The sequence below is a fragment of the Phyllobates terribilis genome, unplaced genomic scaffold, assembly GCF_046119375.1.
Source record: "Phyllobates terribilis strain yellow unplaced genomic scaffold, ASM4611937v1 Scaffold_9__5_contigs__length_417890890, whole genome shotgun sequence".
Taxonomy (NCBI): domain Eukaryota; kingdom Metazoa; phylum Chordata; class Amphibia; order Anura; family Dendrobatidae; genus Phyllobates; species Phyllobates terribilis.
Window position 1 is genome coordinate 278517364 of NW_027362769.1, and position 24848 is coordinate 278542211.

General features: G+C 46.5%; 1 protein-coding gene across 3 annotated transcripts in view; it reads left to right on the forward strand.

Moving 5' to 3' along the window:
* Nucleotides 1–24848, forward strand: part of SLC29A4 (solute carrier family 29 member 4) — a 524342-nt gene that overhangs the window by 64842 nt on the left and 434652 nt on the right. The gene's annotated exons all lie outside the window — the stretch shown is intronic.

The following is a 24848-nucleotide window of genomic DNA, read 5'->3' on the forward strand; positions in this document are numbered from 1 at the left end:
CTGTGCTCTTCACAGATGAAAGCAGGTTCACACTGAGCACATGTGACAGATGTGACAGTTTGGAGACGCTGTAGAGAGCGGCTGGAGTGTGTCAGCAGTTCCTGCAAGATGAAGGCATTGAAGCTATGGACTGGCCCGCCCGTTCCACAGACCTGAATCCGATTGAGCACATCTGGGACATCATGTCTCGCTCCATCCACCAACGTCACGTTGCACCACAGACTGTCCAGCAGTTGGCGGATGCTTTAGTACAGGTCTGGGAGGAGATCCCACAGGAGACCATCCGCAACCTCATCAGGAGCATGCCCAGGCATTGTAGGGAGGTCATACAGGCACGTGGAGGCCACACACAATACTGAGCCTCATTTTGACTTGTTTTAAGGACATTACATCAAAGTTGGATCAGCCTGTAATGTGTTTTTCCACTTTAAATTCGGGGGTGACTCCAAATCCAGGCCTCCATTGGTTAATAAATTTGATTTCCATTGATGATTTTTATGTGATTTTGTTGTCAACACATTCAACTTTGTACAGAACAAAGTATTCAATGAGAATATTTCATTCATTCAGAACTAGGATGTGTTATTGGAGTGTTCCCTTTATTTTTTTGAGCAGTGTATATTGCATTCCCCATAGTCCATACAGTATAATGCACTGTCTAAAGGCCTCCATATAGTATAGTTGCTCTGCACTGGTCTCTGCAGCGAGCTTTCTGAAGCACCCGCACGTCTCAACGCAGAGGTTGTCATCGCGCCCGTTGCTCTGAGATGTCAGGCGCCATAGAAGAATGGCGGAGGAGGAAGCGTCAGCTGACGCTCCCTCTTTCATCATTATTTTCATCCAGGATGCTGATACTGTTGAACCTGCGATGATGGGCGGAGGGAGGGGGCTGTTGCCGGCACTGGCACCGGGTCCCCCCTCACCTCACTGGCCTCATAGCAGCAGCGTGGCCTGCCGCCATTGGTAGTCTACTTCCTACTCGATGTTTCCATCACAATTAATCACACAACACTCTCCACAGTAAAGGAAGTCCGCTGCCTCGGAGTAACCCTCGACTCTGACCTGTCCTTCAAACCACACATCCAAGCTCTTGCCACCTCCTGCTGCTTCCAACTCAAAAATATTTCCAGAATCCGTCCTTTCCTGAACCCTCAATCTACTAAAATGTTAGTGCATATCCTCATTATCTTTTACCTCGACTACTGCAATATCCTCCTCTGTGGCCTCCCTGCTAATACCGCTCCAGTCTGTCTTTAATTCCGCTGCCCAACTAATCCACGTTTCTTCTGGCTACTCCTCTGCTTCTCCCCTCTGCAAATCCCTTCATTAGCTCTCAATTCCCTAACGTATCCGGTTCAAACTAACATTGACCTGCAAACCCATCTATAATCTGTCTCTTCAGTATCTCTCAGAACAAACCTTCCAATATCTCCCACCATGTAATCTACAGTATTCCCAAGACATCCTTCTCTCCTCCACACTTATATGTTCCTCACCTAATCGCCTCCAAAACTCCTCCCAAGTATCCCCCATCCTCTGGAACTCTGTGCCCCAAAACACGTCAGATAATCCACTACACTCGGAACTTTCAGACGTAACTTGAAAACGCATCTCAAGAAAGATTTCAGCCTGCAATAACCCACCTCACCACCACCACAGCTGCCGCAGTCTCTCTAGCCCAGGGTTCCCCAACTCCAGTCCTCAAGGCCCACCAACAGGTCATGTTTTCAGGATTTCCTTACTATTACACAGGTGATGGAATTATTGCCTGTTCAGGTGATGCAATTATCCTACTAAGGAAATCCTGAAAACATGGCCTGTTGGTGGGCCTTGAGGACTGGAGTTGGGGAACCTTGCTCTAGCCTACAGTCTCTTTCCCCATTACCTTGTAGACTGTAAACCCACAAGGGCAGGGCCCTCTCCTATCTGTGCCAGTTTGTCATTGTTAGTTTCTTGACTGTAATTTTGTATGTAACCCCTTCTCATGTACTGCACCATGGAATCAATGGTGCTCTAAAAATAAATAATAATATTACCACTCATATAAACAGTGCAAAATTCTCACTTGCAATAAAGACTATATTGCCCTAAGACATTTAATTATATCTCAATACACAACCTGTAACTATAACACCACTAAATATAATATTATATGTCTAGCCAGTCTGAGCATAAATATTTATAAATCCATTTAAAAAATCTGATGAAATTATAGTACTGCCTATACAGTCACTCCTTACTAAAATGGATAATTGTATCTCAATATTAGACCGGGAATTAACTTGGGGACCTCGGCCTATCCCATTCCTAAGGCCTCGTTCCCACTTGCGTATAAATACACCGAGTGCAATGTGATAAAAAATCCCATTGCACGCGCACCAATGTTATTCAATGAGTCAGAGTTCATCTGTGAGTTTTTCTTCAGCTGTAATCCGGATGAGGACAAAATCCCAGCATGCTGTGAGTGGCCACTTATATCAGACGAGACTCGCCAATGCAAGTCAATGGGTGCGAGAAAAAAAACGGACAGTATACGGACCATGCGTATGCTGTCTGATTTTTAAGCACACATCTCAAAGGAACCTCAGAATTTCATCAGCCCAGTACAGTAAATTTACAGCCAGAACCCTCAGAATAGATAGAATATATATAGGTGCTTTTCACAAAATTAGAATATCATCTAAAAGTTAATTTATTTCAGTTCTTCAATCCAAAAAGTGAATCTCATATATTATATAGAGTCATTACTGAGTGATCTGTTTCAAGTATTTATTTCTGTTAATGTTGATGATTATGGCTTATAGCCAATGAAAACACAAAAGTCATTATCTCAGTAAAATAGAATAATTAACAAAAAACACCTGCAAAGGCTTCCTAAGCGTATAAAAAGGTCCCTTGGTCTGTTTCAGTAGGCTCCACAATCATGGGCAAGACTGCTGACTTGACAGATGTCAAGAAAGCAGTCATTGACACACTCCACAAGGAGGATAAGCCACAAAAGGTCATTGCTAAAGAAGCTGTTCACAGAGTGCTGTATCTAAGCATATTAATGGAAAGTTGAGTGGAAGGAAAAAGTGTGTCATTGCTTCAAGATCCACCGCACACAGACGTATCCAGAACATGGGCTACAAGTGTCACATTCCTTGTTTCAAGCCACTCATGACCAATAGACAACGTCAGAAGCGTCTTACCTGGGCCAAGGAGAAAAAGATCTGGACTGTTGCTCAGTGGTCCAAGGTGTTGTTTTCAGATGAAAGTAAATTTTGAATTTAATTTGGAAATCAAGGTCCCAGAGTCTGGAGGAAGAGTGGAGAGGCACACAATCCAAGCTGCTTGAGGTCTAGTGTGAAGTTTCCACAATCAGTGATGGTTTGGGGAGCCATGTCATCTGCTGGTGTAGGTCCACTGTGTTTTATCAAGACCAAAGTCAGCGCAGCAGTCTACCAGGAAATTGTAGAGCACTTCATGGTTCCTTCTACCGACAAGCTTTTTGGAGATGGAAATTTCATTCTCCAGCAGGACTTGGCACCTGTCCACACTGCCAAAATACCAATACCTGGTTTAAAACAACAGTATCACTGTACTTGATTGGCCAGCAAACTCGCCTGTCTTTAACCCCATAGAGAAACTATGGGGTATTGTCAAGAGGAAGATGAGAGACACCAGAACCAACAATGCAGACGAGCTGAAGGCTGCTATCAAAGCAACCTGGGCTTCCATAACACCTCAGCAGTGCCACAGGCTGATCGCCTCCATGCCACGCCGCATTGATGCAGTAATTGATGCAAAAGGAGCCCCGACCAAGTATTGAGTGCATTTACTGAACATACATTTCAGTAGGCCAACATTTCGGATTATAAAATAATTTTTCAAGCTGTTGTTATAAAGTATTCTAATTTACTGAGATAATGAGTTTTGTGTTTTCATTGGCTGTAAGCCATAATCATCAACATTAACAGAAATAAACACTAAAAATAGATCACTCTGTTTGTAATGACTCTATATAATATATGAGTTTCATTTTTTGTATTGAAGAACTGAAATAAATTAACTTTTTGATGATATTCTAATTTTGTGAGAAACACCTGTATATACATTTTTAAATCTTTTTAACAATTTCTTGTCTATATTAATTTTTTGATGTTGTCTCTAATAAAATGTTTTAATCTTTACACTGGGTGTACACATTCTTTCTTCCTTGCTACTTTTTTTTCTTCACCGTTTTGTGACTAGATCTTACAGGGTTGATCTAGCACCCCTTTAACTGTTATTCTCTGTGCCCACTTTTTTCATTAACTTAATTCTGGCGCTTTGACCGGCTCCTCCCAATTGTCCTGGTGCGGTGGCAATCAGGGTAATGTTAGTTGGGGTTGATGTCAGCTGTGAATTGTCAAAAATAACAGCTGGCATCAAGCTCTGGGGTTAGTAATGGAGAGGTGTCTATCAGATCCCCCCATTACTAACCCAGTAATCAAAAATAAAAGCACTTAAAAAATACATTTGAAAAAACCGTCCCCCATACTTTCCCTGGTCCCCCAATTTGTTAAAAAAAAAGCCATGCAGGTCTACAATAGTCCAGAATTTCATAGAGTGCAGCCTGAGTCTGTGACTCTGATGAGCGGTGTAATTACTGACGTCACTGCTGTTCAGAGCCACAGGGTCTCGCAGAGTGCAGCTGGAGCCGGGAGTGGCTGCTGCTACAGCCTATGGAGCTTCCTTCTCTGAACGAGGCTCCATAACCTTTGGACGTCGGATTCGGGGATTGTCGTGGGAACGCCAAGGACCTCAGACCTGCATGAGAACTTTTTGTTTTCTAATAAATTGGTGAATGAGAGACAGCGTCTTGTCTTTATTTCTCTCTTTTTATGTTTTTTAGGTTTCCATTTGTGGACCACGGCGGACATGCATAGCCTTTTCTTCTTTTATTTAATAACTTGGTGAACCAGGGAAGGAGTGTGGGGGAGTGTTTTTTCAAATATAATATTTTTTTTTGTGTGTTTTTTTGATTACTGGGTTAGTAATGGGGGTTTCTGATAGACACCTCTCCAATTCTATCCCCAGGGCTTGATGCAGCTGTGATTTTTGACAAATCACAGCTGACATCAATCTCAACTACCATTACCCCTATTGCCACTGCACCAGGGCAATCGGGAAGAACCGGGCAAAGCACCAGAATTATTATTATTATTATTCATTTATAAAGCGCCATTGATTCCATGGCGCTGTACATAAGGGGTTACATACATAATAAGAATATCACTACAGTAAACAAACTAACAAAGATAGACTGGTACGGAGGGAAGAGGACCCGCCCTTGCGGGCTTAGAATTGGTGCATCTAATGTGATGCGCCACTTCTGGTGCGGCTGTGGGCTGGTATTTTTGGGCTGGGAAGGGCCCTATAACCATGAACATTTCCAGTCTGATAATATCAGCTCATAGCTGTCTGCTTTACCATTGATGATTATCAAAAATAGGGAGGACCCCACATTGTTTTTTAAAATTATTTATTCAGTTAAAGCTAAACACCCTTTAGTGTCGCATGAAAGGCACTAAAGAGTGCAAGTTTATTATATGTAGGAGGCTTGATATATATATCAACAGGATATCCAAATAATCTGTTATATATATCTATTCTATTTATTCTATCTACTGTGTATCTAAGATCTTTCTATAATCTATATTGTTATATAAGATTGCTTTATTAGGTTTGTAAACTAGCTTTAAGTTACCTTATATATTCGAGTATAAGCCGACTTTTTCAGCACATTTTTTATGGTGAAAAAGCCCCCCTCTGCTTATACTCGGGTATATACTTATACATAAAGTATATACCGGTGGTCGGGGGGTTGCGACGGCGAAGGAGTGGGCACAGGCAGTATCTGTCTGCTGCAGTTTATGTGTGCCCGCTGCTAAAGGAAATGAATATTCACTCTTCTCCACGCCCATGGGATTGGAGAGGGGTGAATATTCATTTTCTTTAATAGCGTAGTGTGAGTCGCAGCCTCAGCTTTCTCCTGCAACTCAGTGATCCTGTGAGCCACTATTAGAGAGTATGAATATTCACTCCTCCCCACTCCCATGGGTGTAGAGAAGAATGAATATTCATTCACTTTAGTATTGGGCACGAGGATAGCTGATCCGCAGCAGGAAGCAGCGGCTGTGACTCACACTGCACTAGTAAGGAGAATGACTATTCACTCCTCCACGCCCATTGTCCCGTGGAGAAGAGTGAATATCCCCGCAGCTCACCTCAGCGTCTGAGGGCACATGGCAGGGACGTCATGCACTGCTCAGCTGCTACTGGCAGAACAGGATGCAGCGCTGGAGCTGAGGGAAGGAAAGTGAGTAGAAGTGTTTATTTTTTTCATGTGTGCAGTGATGGAGGGGCCATGCATACCAAGATTGGGATGAGGGGTGCCATGCATACCAGGATTGGGATGAGGGGTGCCATGCAAACCAAGATTGCGATGAGGGGTGCCATGCATACCAGGATTGAGATGAGGGGGCCATGCATAAAGGATAGGGATGAGGGGGCAATGCATACTAGGATTGAGATGAGGGGGCCATGCATATCAGGATTGAGATGAGGGTTGCCATGCATACCAGGATAGGGGGGTCATGCATACAAGGATTGGGGATGATGGGGCCATGCATACCAGGATTGGGATGAGGGGGCCATGCATGCCAGGATTGAGATAAGGGGGCCATGCATACCAGGATAGGGGGGTCATGCATACAAGGATTGGGGATGATGGGGCCATGCGTACCAGGATTGGGATGAGGGGGCCATGCATAACAGGATAGGAGGGATGAGGGGTGCCATGCATACCAGGATTGGGGATGAGGGTACCATGCATACCAGGATGGGGATGAGGAGGCAATGCATACCAGGATTGGAGATGAGGGGGCCATGCATACCAGGATTGGAGGATGAGAGGGCATTGTTTACCAGGATGGGGAAATTTCCCAGTAGCTGCTGCATTTCCTACCCTAGGCTTACACCCAATAAGTTTTCCCAGTTTTTTGTGGTAAAATTAGGTGCCTCGGCTTATATTCGGGTCGGCTTATACTTGAGTATATATGGTACATAGAGCATTATCGTAAGTATAAGATCATGTTATAAACACATTGCATACGCATGTCATATGGATGCTAGGCGAGAAAAAAAAATTGCACACTCGCCTTGCACCCTGAGCCTGCATCTTTCCCTGCATATGACAGCTGATTTAATCAGGCATCATGTGCCTTTAACAGCCATTGGTCGAGTGTTAACCAGTTAAATCCCGCTGTCAGTCTCTGAGAGCATATCAATAATTCCACCCATCAACATCCTTGCCACATGATTAGAGGGCATCAATGGGTTTTCATGACAGCCGGGGGTCTGCAGAAGACGCCCTTGCCTGTCATTACAACGCTGGCACGTGGTCGGCGTTCATAGGAGATTGTGATTTTGATACATAGCATTGCTCAAGCTCTGCTATGTATAGCACAAGGAATTGAACGATTGCAGCTTCATGTCTCCTAAGGAGACTATTAAATAAAGTTAAAAAGTGAAGAAAAAAAAGTTTTTAAAAATATGTAGAAAATAAAAAAACACAAAAATTCAAATCACCCCCTTTTGCGCCATAAAAAAATGCACATATTTGGTATCGCTGCATTCAGAAATGTCCGATCTATCAAAATATAAAATAAATTCATCTGATCGGTAAACAGCATAGCGAGAAGAAAAAATCTAAACGCCAGAATTACGTTCTTTTTTACCTCCGCAACATTGCAATAAAATGCAATAACATGGGATCAAAACATCGTATCTACCCCAAAATGGTATCAATAGAAATGTCAGCTCAGGACACAAAAAATAACCCATCACCCCGCCTCAGATCCGGAAAAATGGAAATGCTATGGGTCTCGGAGGAGGGCGACATACGCAAAAACTTTTTTTCATAGAAATTTCGGAATTTTTTTTCAACACTTAAATAAAAACTAAATTATACATATTTGGTATCTGCGTACTAGTACCAACCTGGAAAATCATATTGCCAGGTCAGTTTTACCATATAGTGAACATAGTAAATAAAAAAAAACATAAAACAATTGTGAAATTGTACTTTTTTTGCAATTTCACTGCACTTGGATTTTCATTTTCCCATTTTCCAGTACACTGTGTGGTAAAATCAATGGTGCCATTCAAAAGTACAAGTTTCCCCACGAAAAACAAGCCATCACATGGCTATATTGACGGAAATCTAAAAAAGTTATGGCTCTCGGAAGAAGGGGAGAAAAAACAATGATGGAAAAAATGGAAAATGTCCTGGGGGTGAAGGCGTTAAAGACAATGTCATCCACCAAAGACATCTGCTTAAAAGGCAATGTTATGCACCAAAGACATCTGCTTAACCCCTTAATGACTGCCTTAATACATTTTGAGGTACTTATGCCTCAACGCCGTGAAAATGCATCGCAGAGGCATAAGTGTATAGTGCCGCACAGCGGCGGCAATTCCTGCAGTTGTCAGGTGGATATGACAGCTGACACCCTGCAGTATCAGCCCGGGCCGGGTTTGATGTCTATCGGGGCCGATTAACCCCTTAAATATCGCTGTCAATCGTGGGAATCATGGGTCTCGATGGTTACCATGGTACCCTGAGATCTTGTGATGATCCCAGGGTACGTTGGCCTGTGAGATCAGCAATAAGCTGGGTCTCACAGGCACAGTCAGTGAGTCACTGACAGGTCTCATACACTGCAGTGTGTGAGATCAGCAATCAAAGTGAAAATCACACATGTCCCACAGTGGGACTTGGTGAAAAAGTAAAAAAAAAGTGCAATAAATATGTCAAAAAGTAAAAAAACACACAAAAAAATGTACACAAATCATTGAAAATGCAGTGTTTGTAATAAAACAAAAATAAACGAGAAAACTTACACATAATTGGTATCGCCACTTCCGGAACGACGCTATAAACTGTCATGTTATTTATTCCGTTTGGCTAACGCCGTAAAAAAAAAACACGCCAAAAATGGCGCTTTTTCATCATTTTGACTCACAAAAAAATGAATAAAAAGTGATCAAAAAGTCTTATGTAAAAAAATAAAAAAAATATACATAAATAAAAACGCCAAACCACCCCGCATAAAAACAAGCCCTAATATGGCTCATTCGGCAAAAAAAATAAAAAAGTTACAGCTCTCAGAATGCGACGATGCAAAATCAAATTCTTTTTTGTAAAATACTGGTTTTAGTGTGTAAAAATAGCAAAGCATCAAAAAAAAAAAAATCTGGTATCGCTGTAATCGTACCGACCCGACAAACAAAATCGGTCTTATCACTCTTATCACTTTTACCGCACGGTGTACGGCGCAAAAAATAAAAACTAACTGAATTGCTCTTTTTTGTTCATTCTGTGTCTGAAAAATCAGAATAAAAAGCGATCAAAAACTACTATGTGCCCCAAAATGGTACAGAAAAAATCTGCAACTCGTCCCGCAAAAAATAAGCCATCATACAGCTCTGTTCACCAAACAATAAAAAAATTACAGCTCTCAGAATATGGCGACAAAAATAAGTACTTTTTATAAAAAAAGCATTTTTACTGTGTGATAGCAGCAAAACCTAAAAACAAAACTATATAAATCTGGTATCGCTGTAATCACACCGACCTGAAAAATAAATCCGCCTAATCACTTATATCTGTTTCTTCATTCTGCCTCCAAAAAAATCAGAATAAGGCTGAGCTCAGCTAAGGCTGCGCTCTCCATTGAGCGCTTACTTTGGGGTTTCGTGTAAATTCACCAAAACTGCAATTCAGACAAAAAAAAAAAAAACAGATGGAGCCACTCACTTATGAGGCCGACGGAGTCCCTTTGAACTGGTCTGTGTTCCAGCGGCGTCCCATCATTTTAGGCTTTTTTTTTAGCGCACAAGTGTGGACGATCACAGATCTGTGCACGCCTAAAAAGATGGAGACCACCAGAGCAGATGTCAAACGGACTCCAAAGTGTCTCCATTAGTGTTGAGCGAGTATGTTCTGTTCCGAGTATGCTCGGTCCGAGCTCCGAGTATTTACAGCTGCTCGGTGATATGGTTGAATCACTCCCCTGTGCATGATTTGCAACTGTTTGACAGCTTTATTACATGTGAGGAATGTGTAAGAAATAGACATTCCTCACATGTAGTAAAACTGTCAAACAGTCGCAAATCATGCACACGGGAGCGATTCTAACATATCACCGAGCAGCTGTAACTACTCGGTGCTCGGCCCGAACATACTCGGCGAAAGGGTTAATAGAACATACTCGCTCAACACTAGTCTCCATCTGTCTCTTTGTGTTGGGTGGTTCCGTTGGGGGTTTAGCCTGAGTTGCATTTTTGTGGGATTTACACGAAAACTCCGACTTAAGTGCTCAGTGTAGACTGGCGATACAGTCTTTTCTGGAAGCAATTGAAAATGATGTACCCCAAAATGTTACCAATAAAACCCCTAATTTATACCACACAAAACCAGCCCCCTCTCAGGTCCGTCATCTGGCACTGAAACTATAGGGGGTCCCACGTTACTAGTAGAACAAAGACTCTGGAAAAGCGACAGCTCACGCCCCCTCAAATAAAATCCAGTGAATTCTGCGCTCCCAAATCCAAATGTCCCCCTCCTTCTGAGCCCCACTCTGCCTAAACCGCAGTAAGTGGCCACATGTTTAGCATTATTGTAGTGGGGAGAGCAATTAACAATTTACGGGGTGTGTGTCACCAGGAGAAATGTATGGGGGCACTACACTTTATGGGGGCACCATGTATGGGCACTAAACTGAGATATTTGGAATTCTCCAAAATAAAACCTGGCGTGGATGTTACATAATATTCACTGCAGCAGTAGATGAATTCATTGAGATGTGGAATTTCTACAATGGGGTCACTTTTGGGGGTTTTCTGCTGTTCTGGCACCTTAGGGGTTCCGCAAATGTTGCCCACAAACTATTCTCCCAAAATCTATGCTCTTTCCAAATAGCCAAATAGTGCTCCTTCCTTCTCAGCCCTGATGTGTGGCCTAACAGTCATTTCTGATGACATATGGGGCATCATGGTGTTCTGGAGAAATGGCATAATAAATTATGGGGTCCTTTTTCTCCTATTATCCATTGTAAAAATTACAAATTTGGGGCTAAAACTACATTTTCGTGAAAAAAATGCACCCAAACAGTGGTTTTCCCCCACATGTGTCTGTGCTCAAGATAAATTGCACAACAAATTTTGGGGTCCATTTTCTCTTGTTACCCTTGTGAAAATAAAAAAATTAGGTCTGAAGTAAAAAATTTATGAAAAAAAAGTTAATTGTTCATTTTTTCCTTTCACATTGCTTCAGTTCCTGTGAAGCACGTGAAGGGTTAATAAACTTGAATGTGGTTTTGAGCACCTTGAGGGGTGCAGTTTTTAGAATGGTGTCACGTTTGGGTATTTTCTGTCATAAAGACCCTCAAAGTCACTTCAAATGTGATGTGGTCCCTTAAAAAATGGTTTTGTAAATTTTGTTGGAAAAATGAGAAAATCGCTGGTCAACTTTTAACCCTTATAGTTTCCTAACAAAAAAAAATTGTTTCAAAAATTGTGGTGATGTAAAGTAGACATGTGGGAAATGTTATTCATTAACTATTTTGTCTGACATATCTCTCTGATTTAAGGGCATGAGAATTCTAAGTTTGAAAATTGCAAAATTTTCCCCAAATTTCCTTTTTTTTCACAAGTAAACGCAAGTGATATCGAAGAGATTTTACCGCTATCATGAAGTACAATTTGTCACGAAAAAACAATCTCAGAATCAGGGGGATCCGTTCCACAGTTATTACCTCGTAAAGTGACTCTGATAAGAATTGTAAAAATTGGTCTGGTTATTAAGGACATAATTGGCTCCATCCTTAAGGGGTTAAAAGGCAATGTCATGCACCAAAGACAAATACTTAAAAGGCAATGCAATACTCCAAAAACAATTGTGTAAAAGGCTATGTAATATACCAAAGACTAAATGAATCTACTTGCTATAACCATGGTACAACTACTATGGATCTTTCATCATATGGACACACAATGGTCTTTTATAACACATATGGTAAGGGCTATCGACTTACCATCTTTCACTTTAGTATGCCATTTATATTTTGTTTTATTTAGCAATCTTATCTTTATTATTTACTCTGTGATACAGTCATTATTTTTTTCTGAGGTGCTTTTTACATTTTCAGTTTTTGCTAGCAATTTAATCAGGTTGCTGCCTTTAAGCATTTGTCTTTAGTATATGACATTGCCTTTTAAGCAGTTGTCTTCATTATATTAATAGTGCACAGATTCTTTACTTTTAAATCTCTCTCCATCCATCCATCTGTCCATCCATCCATCTCTCCAATCATCCATGTCAGTGAGTAAGAGTAGGGGATAATCTTTGTCAGGGCTGGTGTAATGATGCTTTGTACATTATTTCTGTTTCCTGCAGTGCCCTGTACAGGAGGTCATCCTGGGCCTGTGTGTGAAACTGGGGAGGAGTAGGAGGGGCTTAGGTGGAATTACAGTGGCTGTGCTCACTCTTGGCTTGCAGCCCAGCAAAAGGAATTATGGGAAATAGAGTAAGGGTATGTGCACACGATGCAGAAATGAAGCAGAAAATTTCTGCATCATTTCTGCATCTCCCTGGCAGAAAAAACGCATGCAGATTGTGCATGCGTTTTTCCTGCGGAATACATGCGGATTCACATGCGTTTCCACATGCGTTTCCGCATGTGGATTGACAAGCGCTTTCCAGGCGATTTTAGCATCACTTGGAAAGTGCTTGTGACAACTAGGTCACACTATATAAATCCATGCAAACAGCATGGATTTATATAGTGTGACCCGAGAGAGTGTATATACTTACCTCCGATGGCCCGCGCTGTCCTGCTCAATCCATTCTCCCTCGCCGGCAACTTTGAATTGAAAGACCTGCCGACGTCAGCGTCACGTGACCCGTCACATGACTCTGACGTCAGCGCAGGTCCTACAACTCACTGCAAGTGCCGGGAACCAAGCAGGAGCGGTGCGCGGGCCGACAGATGGTAAGTATGTATATATTTTTTATTTTATTCTTGTTTTACAGCTTTTTTAATGGTACCTGGGTGTGGAGGAGACTCTCCTCTCCTCCACACCCGGGTACCATCCGCATATTAGAACGCGCCAATAACGCAAGTACAAATGCAGTCTTGCGGAATTGGCGCGTTCTAATGCAAGTCAATGGCGGCGAAAACGCCGCGTGTCCGCAAAATTAATTGACATGCTGCGGATTTTTGAGCGCAGCGTTTACGCTGCGGAAAAATCCGCATCATGGGCACAGCACATGCGGATTTCAATTGGGGATCATTGCTGCCCTTCTACCATGCGTTTTTAATGCGTTTCCGCGGCGTTTACGCAACTGCAAAAACGCCGCGGAAACGCATTAAATACGCATCGTGTGAACTCAGCCTAAGAAAGGAGCAGATGATTCTGATGAGGAAGTGATCTCTGTAACGGGTCTGGGAGGCGGAACCTCTGAGCTACTATACAAGGGGGCAGTCCTTGTAAGGGAGCGGGTGGCGACCAGGGAAGACGGGCAGGAGGTCACAGCAGGTGACCGGGACAGTCTCTGAGTGAACGGGCTGGAGGTCACGGCAAGTGACCGGGGCAGTCTCTGGATGAACGGGCTGATGGTCACGGCAAGTGACCGGGGCAGTCTCTGAATGAACGGGCAGATGGTCACGGCAAGCGACCGGGGCAGTCTCTGGATGAACGGGCAGATGGTCACGGCAAGTGACCGGGCAGTCTCTGGATGAACGGGCAGATGGTCACGGCAAGTGACCGGGGCAGTCTCTAGGTAAAGGGTTGGTACGACCTGTGGCGGCTGATGATAGACGTGATCTCCCAGGTGAGCAGGCGAGAGTCTCTGGATGAACGGGTGGTCACAGCATGTGACGGCGGAGCCTCCAGGAAGACCAACAGACAGGCGGCAGATGAGCGCTCCCAGGTGAGCGGGCAGAAGTCTCTGGACAGGCGGGTGGTCACAGCACGTGACGGCAGAGCCTCCAGGTAGGCTAGCAGACAGGCAGCAGATGAGTGCTCCCAGGTGAGCGAGCAGGAGTCACTGGACAGGCAGGTGGTCACAGCACGTGACGGCGGAGCCTCCAGGTAGACTAGCAGGCAGGTAGCAGGTGTGTGCTCCCAGGTGAGCGGGCAAGCTGGTCCATAGACAGACTGACAGGAGTTGGAAGGCAGACCGTCGGACCTCGGGCAAGCAGGCAGGTGGCTGATGTGCGCTCCCAGGTGAGCGGGCAGACTGGTCCTTAGACAGACTGACAGGAGTAGTAAGGCAGACCGTCGGACCTCAGACTAGCAGGCAGGTAGCAGATAATCAGGCAGGAATCTGGCAGGTAACTGGCAGGTAACTGGCAACGGGACCTGAGGGCTGAAGCAGAGTAGTAAACAGTGCAACAACATTGCTCGGGCACCTCCATTTTTGAGGAGGTGCCTTATATATGGTGAAGTCCTCCGGCCATTGGCCGGGGACTCCTTAGGACGGCGCGCGCGGCCCCTTTAAGAGGGAGGGAGAGCGCGCGCGCGCCCTAAGCACAGTGGCCGGGAAGGAGCGCGCGCTGCCAGCAGAGCGGGAGGAGGACGCCGGGCACGGAGCAGGGAGGTGAGGGGAACAGCGTCCCTGCCTAGCAGAGGGCAGGGACGCCGGCGCTACAGTACCCCCCCCTTTAGGCACCCCCTTTTTTAGGCCAGACAGAAATTTAGCTAGGATAAGAGGGGCATGGATGTTCTCCCGGGGCTCCCACGTTCTCTCCTCAGGACCAAACCCCCTCCAATCTACTAGAAAAAAGGTCTTTCCTCTTACCCTTTTGGTGGCAAGAATGTTCTCTACCTCAAACTCGTCCTCAGCAGAAACCGGAGCAGGAGGCGTACCTGTAGACTTGGAAAAAGAGTTAAGTACCACAGGTTTGAGGAGAGATACATGGAAGGAGTTAGGGATCCGTAAGTTGGCCGGGAGTTTTAATTTATAGGCCACCGGGTTGATCTGACTGATGACCTCCAGAGGACCGATGAACCGAGGCCCTAACTTGTAAGAAGGTATCTTGAGTCGGACATATTTAGACGAGAGCCAGACTTTATCTCCAGGACGAAATTGTGGAGGATCCAGGCGTTTTTTGTCAGCGTGTCTTTTCATCCGTTCGGACGACTGAAGGAGTGCAGATCGGGTACTCTCCCAAATGGAGGAAAATTTGCTAACGAGAGATTCCGCAGCCGGGTTGTCCACAGAGGTGGAGACAGGAAAAGGAATGCGAGGATGCTGACCGAAGACTACAAAAAACGGGGATTTGGAGGAGGATTCGCTCTCGTGATTGTTATAGGAGAACTCGGCCCATGGTAGGAGATCCACCCAGTCAGAATGATGGGCATTAACGAAGTGCCGGAGGTAACTGGTCAGGTTCTGATTGATCCGCTCCACTTGACCATTGGACTGTGGGTGGTAAGCGGAAGAGAAGTCCAGGGTGACGTCTAGCAGTTTACAAGTCGCTCTCCAGAAACGTGAGGTGAACTGTACCCCACGATCCGACACGATGTGGAGGGGCAGGCCATGAAGACGGAAGATGTGGCGGATAAAGTCTTTAGCCAGCTCGGGTGCAGACGGGAGGCCAGGCAGGGGAATAAAGTGAGCCATCTTGGAAAAGCGGTCAGCGACCACCCAAATGACCGTACAACCGGCAGAGACGGGGAGATCAGTTATGAAGTCCATAGCAATATGCTGCCAGGGGGCAGCAGGCACAGGAAGCGGAAGAAGGCGACCGGCTGGCAGGTGTCTCGGGACTTTGTTGCGGGCGCAGGACACACAGGCAGAAAAAAAGTCTATTACGTCCTTGTGCAGGGTAGGCCACCAGTAGTGCCGGGCAATAAGCTGGAGGGTCTTTTTCTGACCGGCGTGGCCAGCTAGTTTAGACGAGTGACCCCAGTGTAGGATCTTCTCCAGATCAGGTACTGATACGAACGTCTTACCGGGAGGGAGACGATTTAGGCTCACGGGAGCCACCTGCATTACTCTGGCGGGATCGATGATATGTTTAGGTTCTTCCTCGAGATCGGACACCAGAAAGGATCGGGACAAGGCATCTGCTTTGACGTTTTTGTCAGCCGGGCGAAAATGAAGAACAAAATCAAAGCGAGCAAAAAACAAGGACCACCGGGCTTGGCGCGGGTTAAGTCTCTGGGCATGCTGGAGGTAAGCCAAGTTCTTGTGGTCAGTGTAAATTATTACCGGGTGAAGAGCCCCCTCGAGTAGGTAACTCCACTCCTCCAATGCCAGTTTGATGGCCAATAACTCTCGGTCTCCTATGGAATAGTTGCGCTCAGAAGAGGAGAAGAGTTTGGAGAAGAAGCCACAAGTTACCATTCTCCCGGAAGATGATTTTTGAGTAAGTACCGCTCCGGCTCCAGAGGAGGAGGCGTCAACTTCCAGGAAGAACTGCTTGTTGCCGTCCGGGCGATGCAGCACCGGGGCGGAAGAGAAGGCCTGTTTTAGGGAAAGAAAGGCCTCCTCTGCTTCGGGCGGCCACTCTTTGGGATTAGTACCCTTACGGGTGAGCGCGGAAATTGGGGCAGTCCGGGAAGAGAAGTGTGGTATGAAGAGGCGGTAGTAGTCGGCGAAGCCCAGGAATCGCTGAATGGCCTTCAACCCCTCCGGTCGAGGCCATTTCTCGATGGCAGACAGTTTCTCTGGATCCATTCGTAGGCCGGTCTGAGAAATAATGTAGCCCAAAAACGGAAGCGAGGTCTGCTCAAAGAGGCACTTCTCGTATTTAGCGAAGAGGTGATTCTGCCTGAGCCTGAGCAGGACCTGACGAACGTCCCTCCGGTGAGTCTGGAGATCCGGAGAGAAGACCAAGATGTCGTCCAGGTACACCACTACGCAGGAGTAGAGAAGGTCCCGGAAGATGTCATTGACCAACTCTTGAAAGACGGCAGGAGCGTTACAGAGACCAAAGGGCATTACCAGATATTCATAGTGGCCGTCCCGGGTGTTGAATGCCGTCTTCCATTCATCCCCCTGACGGATACGAACCAGGTTGTACGCCCCACGGAGGTCCAGTTTGGTGAAGATTCTAGCCCCCCTCAGACGATCGAATAACTCCGGAATGAGCGGAAGGGGGTACTTATTCTTCACCGTGATCTGGTTAAGGCCTCTATAGTCTATACAGGGACGGAGAGAGCCGTCCTTCTTTTTGACGAAAAAGAAGCCTGCTCCCGCCGGGGAGGTAGATTTCCGGATGAATCCCCTGGCCAGATTCTCCTCAATATATTCGGACATCGACCGGGTCTCAGCAGCGGATAAAGGATAAATACGCCCACGGGGAGGACTAGTACCAGGTAACAGGTCGATAGGGCAGTCGTATGGTCTATGAGGAGGTAGTGTCTCTGCTTCCTTTTTATTAAAGACATCAGCATAAGACCAATAAGGAATCGGAAGTCCAGGTAGATTAGCTGGGGTAGGAGAAGGACGGACGGGATGGACGGGAACCAGACAGGTCTTATGGCAGTCCTGTCCCCAGCGAAGGACTTCTCCGGTCTGCCAGTCAAGCACGGGTGCATGTCTCTGGAGCCAAGGTAGGCCTAGCAAGAGGGCGTGAGAGAGTCCAGGCAGAACATGAAAGGAGATACTCTCAGAATGCAGCATTCCCACCTGCAGAGTAATGGATTCGGTGATGAGTTGGATGGGGCGTGGTAAGAGGCCCCCATCCACGGCAGCAACAGACAAGGGTACAGCCAGAGGTTTGGTGGGGATGCGGTATTTCTCTACCAGGGACTGTGAAATAAGATTCCCGGCTGCTCCAGAGTCAAGTTGGGCTAGTTCGAAATAACGGTTCTCCCCGCAGACGATTGAGACTGACAGCAGCAGAGATGGAGAGGATTTATTCTTGTCTAGGTTGACCTCTCTGAGCGAACCTAGACACAGGCGTTTCCCGACCTCTCCGGGCAGGCACGGATCCGGTGCTCCTTACTGCCACAGTAGAAGCAGCTCCCCTCGGCACGGCGTAAGTCCTGACGGGTTTTGACCATCTTGGTCTGGTCGACCTGCATAGACTCAGGAGAGTGTACCTGGGTAGAGACGGAGGGAGTGACGGGTTTCTGAAAAGTAGGAGCTAGACATGGTAACCTCCTCTCGCGGGTGACCTCTTTGGCACGCTCCTGGAACCGTAGGTCAATCCGGGTGGCAAGAGTTATTAGGTCATCGAGAGTGGTAGGAATGTCCCGACCGGCAAGTTCATCTTTAATACGGCCGGACAGACCCTCCCAGAAGACGGATACCAGAGCGTCGTTATCCCAGGCCAGCTCCGAGGCAAGGGTACGGAACCGTATGGCATATTGGCCCACGGTGAGACTTCCCTGACGGAGGCGTAGCAGTGATGATGCGGATGAGGTCTTCCGTCCGGGTTCGTCGAAGACTTTCCGGAAAGCCGTGAGAAAAGCAGGCAAGTTGGACACCAGGGGGTCTCCTCTCTCCCATAGAGGATTTAGCCAGGCCAGGGCCTCCCCGGTGAGATGGGACATGATGAATGCAATTTTGGCCCGGTCGGAGTTAAACTGGTGGGACAATAGTTCAAAGTGCAGGGTGCACTGATTTATGAAGCCCCGAGCCTGGGCGGAGTCGCCTCCGAAGCGAGGAGGTGCAGAAAGCCGGGGTCCGGGGTAGGATACCATGGTATTAGTGGGCAGCGGAGCTGCCGGATTGCGAGACATGGCACTGGCGGAGGTTGCTGGTGGAGCAGTCAGAGTGTCCTGGCGAGTATTGACATTCCGCAGGTGACCCAGGATGGACTCCTGTTGGGACCTTTGACGGGACAGTTCATGACACAGGTCCGAGAGCGAGGGAGCTTGGGTGCCACCGGGTTCCATGGCCCGAGCAAACTGTAACGGGTCTGGGAGGCGGAACCTCTGAGCTACTATACAAGGGGGCAGTCCTTGTAAGGGAGCGGGTGGCGACCAGGGAAGACGGGCAGGAGGTCACAGCAGGTGACCGGGACAGTCTCTGAGTGAACGGGCTGGAGGTCACGGCAAGTGACCGGGGCAGTCTCTGGATGAACGGGCTGATGGTCACGGCAAGTGACCGGGGCAGTCTCTGAATGAACGGGCAGATGGTCACGGCAAGTGACCGGGGCAGTCTCTGGATGAACGGGCAGATGGTCACGGCAAGTGACCGGGCAGTCTCTGGATGAACGGGCAGATGGTCACGGCAAGTGACCGGGGCAGTCTCTAGGTAAAGGGTTGGTACGACCTGTGGCGGCTGATGATAGACGTGATCTCCCAGGTGAGCAGGCGAGAGTCTCTGGATGAACGGGTGGTCACAGCATGTGACGGCGGAGCCTCCAGGAAGACCAACAGACAGGCGGCAGATGAGCGCTCCCAGGTGAGCGGGCAGAAGTCTCTGGACAGGCGGGTGGTCACAGCACGTGACGGCAGAGCCTCCAGGTAGGCTAGCAGACAGGCAGCAGATGAGCGCTCCCAGGTGAGCGAGCAGGAGTCACTGGACAGGCAGGTGGTCACAGCACGTGACGGCGGAGCCTCCAGGTAGACTAGCAGGCAGGTAGCAGGTGTGTGCTCCCAGGTGAGCGGGCAAGCTGGTCCATAGACAGACTGACAGGAGTTGGAAGGCAGATCGTCGGACCTCGGGCAAGCAGGCACGTGGCTGATGTGCGCTCCCAGGTGAGCGGGCAGACTGGTCCTTAGACAGACTGACAGGAGTAGTAAGGCAGACCGTCGGACCTCAGACTAGAAGGCAGGTAGCAGATAATCAGGCAGGAATCTGGCAGGTAACTGGCAGGTAACTGGCAACGGGACCTGAGGGCTGAAGCAGAGTAGTAAACAGTGCAACAACATTGCTCGGGCACCTCCATTTTGGAGGAGGTGCCTTATATATGGTGAAGTCCTCCGGCCATTGGCCGGGGACTCCTTAGGACGGCGCGCGCGGCCCCTTTAAGAGGGAGGGAGAGCGCGTGCGCCCTAAGCACAGTGGCCGGGAAGGAGCGCGCGCTGCCAGCAGAGCGGGAGGAGGACGCCGGGCACGGAGCAGGGAGGTGAGGGGAACAGCGTCCCTGCCTAGCAGAGGGCAGGGACGCCGGCGCTACAATCTCTATGACGACAGACCTGGTGCCACCGCACAGCAAACAAAGCAAAAAAGCATAAAACAACATGAAACTTTGTTGAAAAGGTATATGGGGATCTTTAAAGGGAACCTGTCAGCAGGATTTTGCTACGTAAACTACAGGCAGTGTCATGTTGGGGTGGCTGCACTAATTAATATGATACCTGAGGTGAAGAAATCCGTCTTGTGGTTCTTGTGTAATCAGTGTTTGCAGTTTTGAGTTAATGATATGCCCGTGCTCCGGGGCGGGACTGTAGGCAGGTCTTATCCTGGTGCTCTAGGCCCGATCAGCAAGAAAAGACCTGCCCACAGACTCCACCCAAAGCACAAGTATGTTCCTCATCATAGAGACAGCCAGACACAAAGAGAGATATGGACAGAGACAGCCAGAGAGGGAGAGACAGCCAGACAGAGAGACAGATCAACAGCCACAGAGGGAGAGACACTCAGAGACAGAGAGACTCAGACAGCCAGAGAGAGAGATAGCCAGAGACAGATAGACAGCCAGAGACAGACAGCCATAGACAGACAGAGAGACTCATAAACAGACAGAGAGACAGCCAGCCAGAGATGGAGACATATAGACAGCCAGAGAGAGACAGCCAGAGACAAAGAGACAGCCAGAGACAGCTAGTGAGAGACACAGCCAGAGACAGAGAAAGCCAGAGACACAGACAGACAAAGAGATAGCAAGAGACAGATAGACAGCCAGCCAGAGACTGAGAGACAGATAGACAGCCAGAGACAGATAGACTCATAGACAGCCAGAGACTGAGAGCCAGAGACACAGAGAGATAGACAGACAGATAGACGGTCAGAGAGACTCATAAACAGCCAGAGACAGACACAGCCAGAGAGACAGTCAGAGACAGAGAGACTCGTAAACAGCCAGAGACAACCAGTGAGAGAAAGACAGCCAGAGACATATAGACAGCCAGTCTATATCTATGTCTCTGTCTCTGGCTGTCTATATGTCCCTGGCTATCTCTCTGGCTGTCTCTTTTTCTCTGCCTATCTATGAGTGTCTCTGGCTATCTATCTGTCTCTGGCTGTCTGTGAGTCAGCGGTCGGCGCTCATAGCAAGTGACCATTTTAGCTACACACAGCAGGGCTGAAACCCTGCTGTGTGTAGCACGAGCGATCAGATGATTGCAGCTTCTAGTCTCCCATGGAGACTATTGAAGCAGGTAAAAAGTGAAAAAAAAAAGTTTTTAAAAATATTTAAAAAATGTAAAAGTTCAAATCGCCCCCCTTTTTGGTCCATTTAAAATAAAACAATATAAAAAATCAAATATACACAGATTTGGTTTAGCCGTGTTCAGAATCGCCCGATCTATCAATATATAAAAATAATTAATCGGATCAAAACACCAGAAAAACGATAGTATCTACCCCAAAATGGTATCAATAAAAATGTTCGGTGCACAAAAAATAAGCCCTCACCCAGCCCCAGAAAAATGGAGACACTACGAGTCTTGGAAAATGGCGCCTTTTTGTGTGTGCAAACTTTCTGCTTTCACCACTTTTCACCACTTAAATACAGAAGAACCTATAAATGTTTGGTATCTACAAACGCGTAATGACCTGGGGAATCATAATGGCAAGTCAGGATTAGCATTTAGTGAGCATGGTAAAAAGCAAAAAAAAAAAACAATTGTGGAATTGCACTTCTTTTGCAATTTCACTGCACTTTGATTTTTTCCCCGTTTTCCAGTACACAATATGGTAAAACGAATGGTGTCGTTCAAAAGTACAACTCGTCCCGCAAAAAACAAGCCCTCACATGGCCATATTGAACAAAAAATAAAAAAGTTATGGCTCTGGGAAGAAGGGGAGCAAAAAAACAAAAACGCAAAAATGGAAAAAAACAAGATCGCAAAGGGGTTAAGGGAATTGACAACTAAGGAGCTTGATCACTAATATAATAAACTACAGTTAAAGGTCCACACAATTCATAAATGGGAATCTGGCTCTTGACCATGTGTAAAGGGAATGTTTTATCTACCAAACAATATCTATCCAAAGCCAAATATTTTGCAAAATTAAAAAAATATACAGAAAAAATGGTGAGTAGAAGAGTCTGTTTTAGACTAAAGTACTAATGCCGACCATACACATTAGATGGCTATCAGCTAAATGATGCTTCAGCTAATCGTTCAGCTGGCAGCCACCTTGGCTGGCTCTGCCATACACAAGAGCGCTCATTTGGACGTGCGCTCTTACGTTTTCTATTAGAAAGCTATTGCCAAGCATGTCTGGTGACGGCTTATCTCCTAGAGAACAAAGCTATCAGCAGTCTGAAATCGGACATACCCAATTCACATCTCCTGAGACGATCAGTTGTTTTGGGCCAGTGGCGTACATAGAAAACATGGGGCCCAAAAGAAGTTCTAATTGCCCCCCCCGCCCCCAAAAAATTGTCGGGGTTACAGAAGAGCATATCTTACAACTTTCCAGTCTTTACACAGTAATTTTCCTCATGCTTTTGTCCCAGATTCCTATTTCATTGCCCCCATAAAGTATTATGCAAGCAAAAGTTCCCCCCAAACACAGTATGACACCCCCATGGCGAATTCCTCCACATGCACAGTATAATGGACCTACTGTACCCCACCTCAACTTCCAAGGTAAAGTATGGTGACCCCAACACAGTATGATCCCTCAACTGTGACCCCCACACAGCTCTCTATACACATTAAAGGGCCTACATACCGTATAATGGCCCACACTAGCCCTCCAAACAGTATTATAGACCCCACACAAACCTTCATATTGTATAATTGCTTGCATACAGTATAATGGACCCCACATTTTATAATGGCCCCACATAGCTTCCATATAGTATAATGCGCTCCCCATAACCCTCCATATAGTATAATGCACTCCCCATGGTCCTCTATAAAATATAGTGCATTCCCCATGGTCCTCCATAAAATATAATGCACCCTCCAAGGTCCTCCATATAATAAAATGCTCTCCCCATGATCCTCCGTAAAATAAAATGCTCTCCCCATGGTCCTTCATACAATATAATCCACCCCCATGGTCCTCCATAAAATATAATGCACCCCCTATGGTCATCCATACAATATAATGCACCCCCCATGGTCCTCTGTACAACTCTAATGTACCCCCATAAGACTCTATATAGTATAATGCACCCCCATGGTCCTCCACACAATATAATGCGTCCCCATGATCCTACACACAATATAATGCTCCCACCATGATCTTACAGACAGTATAATGCACCCCCATGATCCTCCACACAATATAATGCGTTTCCTATGGTCCTCCATACAGTAGTATGCTCCCCTATGATCCTCCATTCAGTATAATGCGCCCCCATGGTTTTCCATACAGTATAATGCACCCCCCATGGTTCTCCACACAATATAATGCACTCCCCCCATGGTCCTCCACACAATATAATGCATTCCCCCCATGGTTCTCCACACAATATAATACACCCCCATACTGTATGATGGCCACCGGTCACTGATTTAAAAAAATAAACAGTATTCACCTCTCCTGGTTACACCTGATGCTCCAGTCTCCTCAGTGTGTGGTGTGATGCGCTGGACAACTAAGAGCAGCGGGTGCCCTGTAATGAAGTCATCGCACCTGCTGCTCTGACACGTCAGACGTCGAGGAAAAATGATGGGAGTGGAAGCGTCTGCTGATGCTCCCTCCTCCATCATCATTGCTCGGGTTGACCGTTAGTACGAGCAATGATGATGTAGGAGGGAGCGTCAGCAGACACTTCCACCCCCATCATTCTGTGCGGGCGGACGGCCGGGTGCTAATGGGCAGAGGCAGGGCCCGGTGAGGTGAGGGCCTGCTGTGGGCTCCCCCATAGCAGTGACGTGGTCTGCCACCATTGTCAGTACGAAATTGGGGCCCCTATACATAGTAGACTGTTGATCGAACCCATCTATATCAGTGGATTTTGCTGATATTACTCTAATACATATGGGGTCTTAAGTATAGCTCTTCCCCCTCAAACATTTATACAAGATTTTTTTATTCAAGATTTGCAATGGAAGCATCATGACTCACCGCCTCCAAAGAAGGCACGTGCCGAACCCTCGGCAGGCAAGGTCATGCTCACAGTATTTTGGGACCAGCACGGAGTAGTATTGATGGATTTCCTAGGAAAGGGTACCATGATCACTGGGGCATACTATTCTTCACTGCTGCGGAAATTGCAGGAGGCCATCAAAACCAAGAGACATGGCATGCTCACCAAAGATGTCTGCCTTCTGCAAGACAATCCACAAGTTCAAAACTCACATGTTGCTCAAATGGAAGCATGCTCCTATGGCTTTGAAATTCTACCACATCCCCCTTATTCACCCGACCTCACACCATCGGACTTCCACCTCTTTCCAAAAATGAAGTTATTTTTGAATGGCAAACATTTTCCAGATGATGAGACTCTAATTTCCGAAGTCACCACGTGGCTTTTGGAGCAACCTGCTGACTTCTACAAGCGAGGTGTTTACAGTTGCTTAAAGAGATGGGAGAAGTGTGTGTCCCTAGGTGGCACCTATGTAGAGAAGGACTAATAACTGCGGAAAGTTTTATTGCTCTCAGTCCACAGGAAGTGGGTCAGGGGAAATCTTTAATGATCGCCCCTCATATGTTATTTATCTTCCAT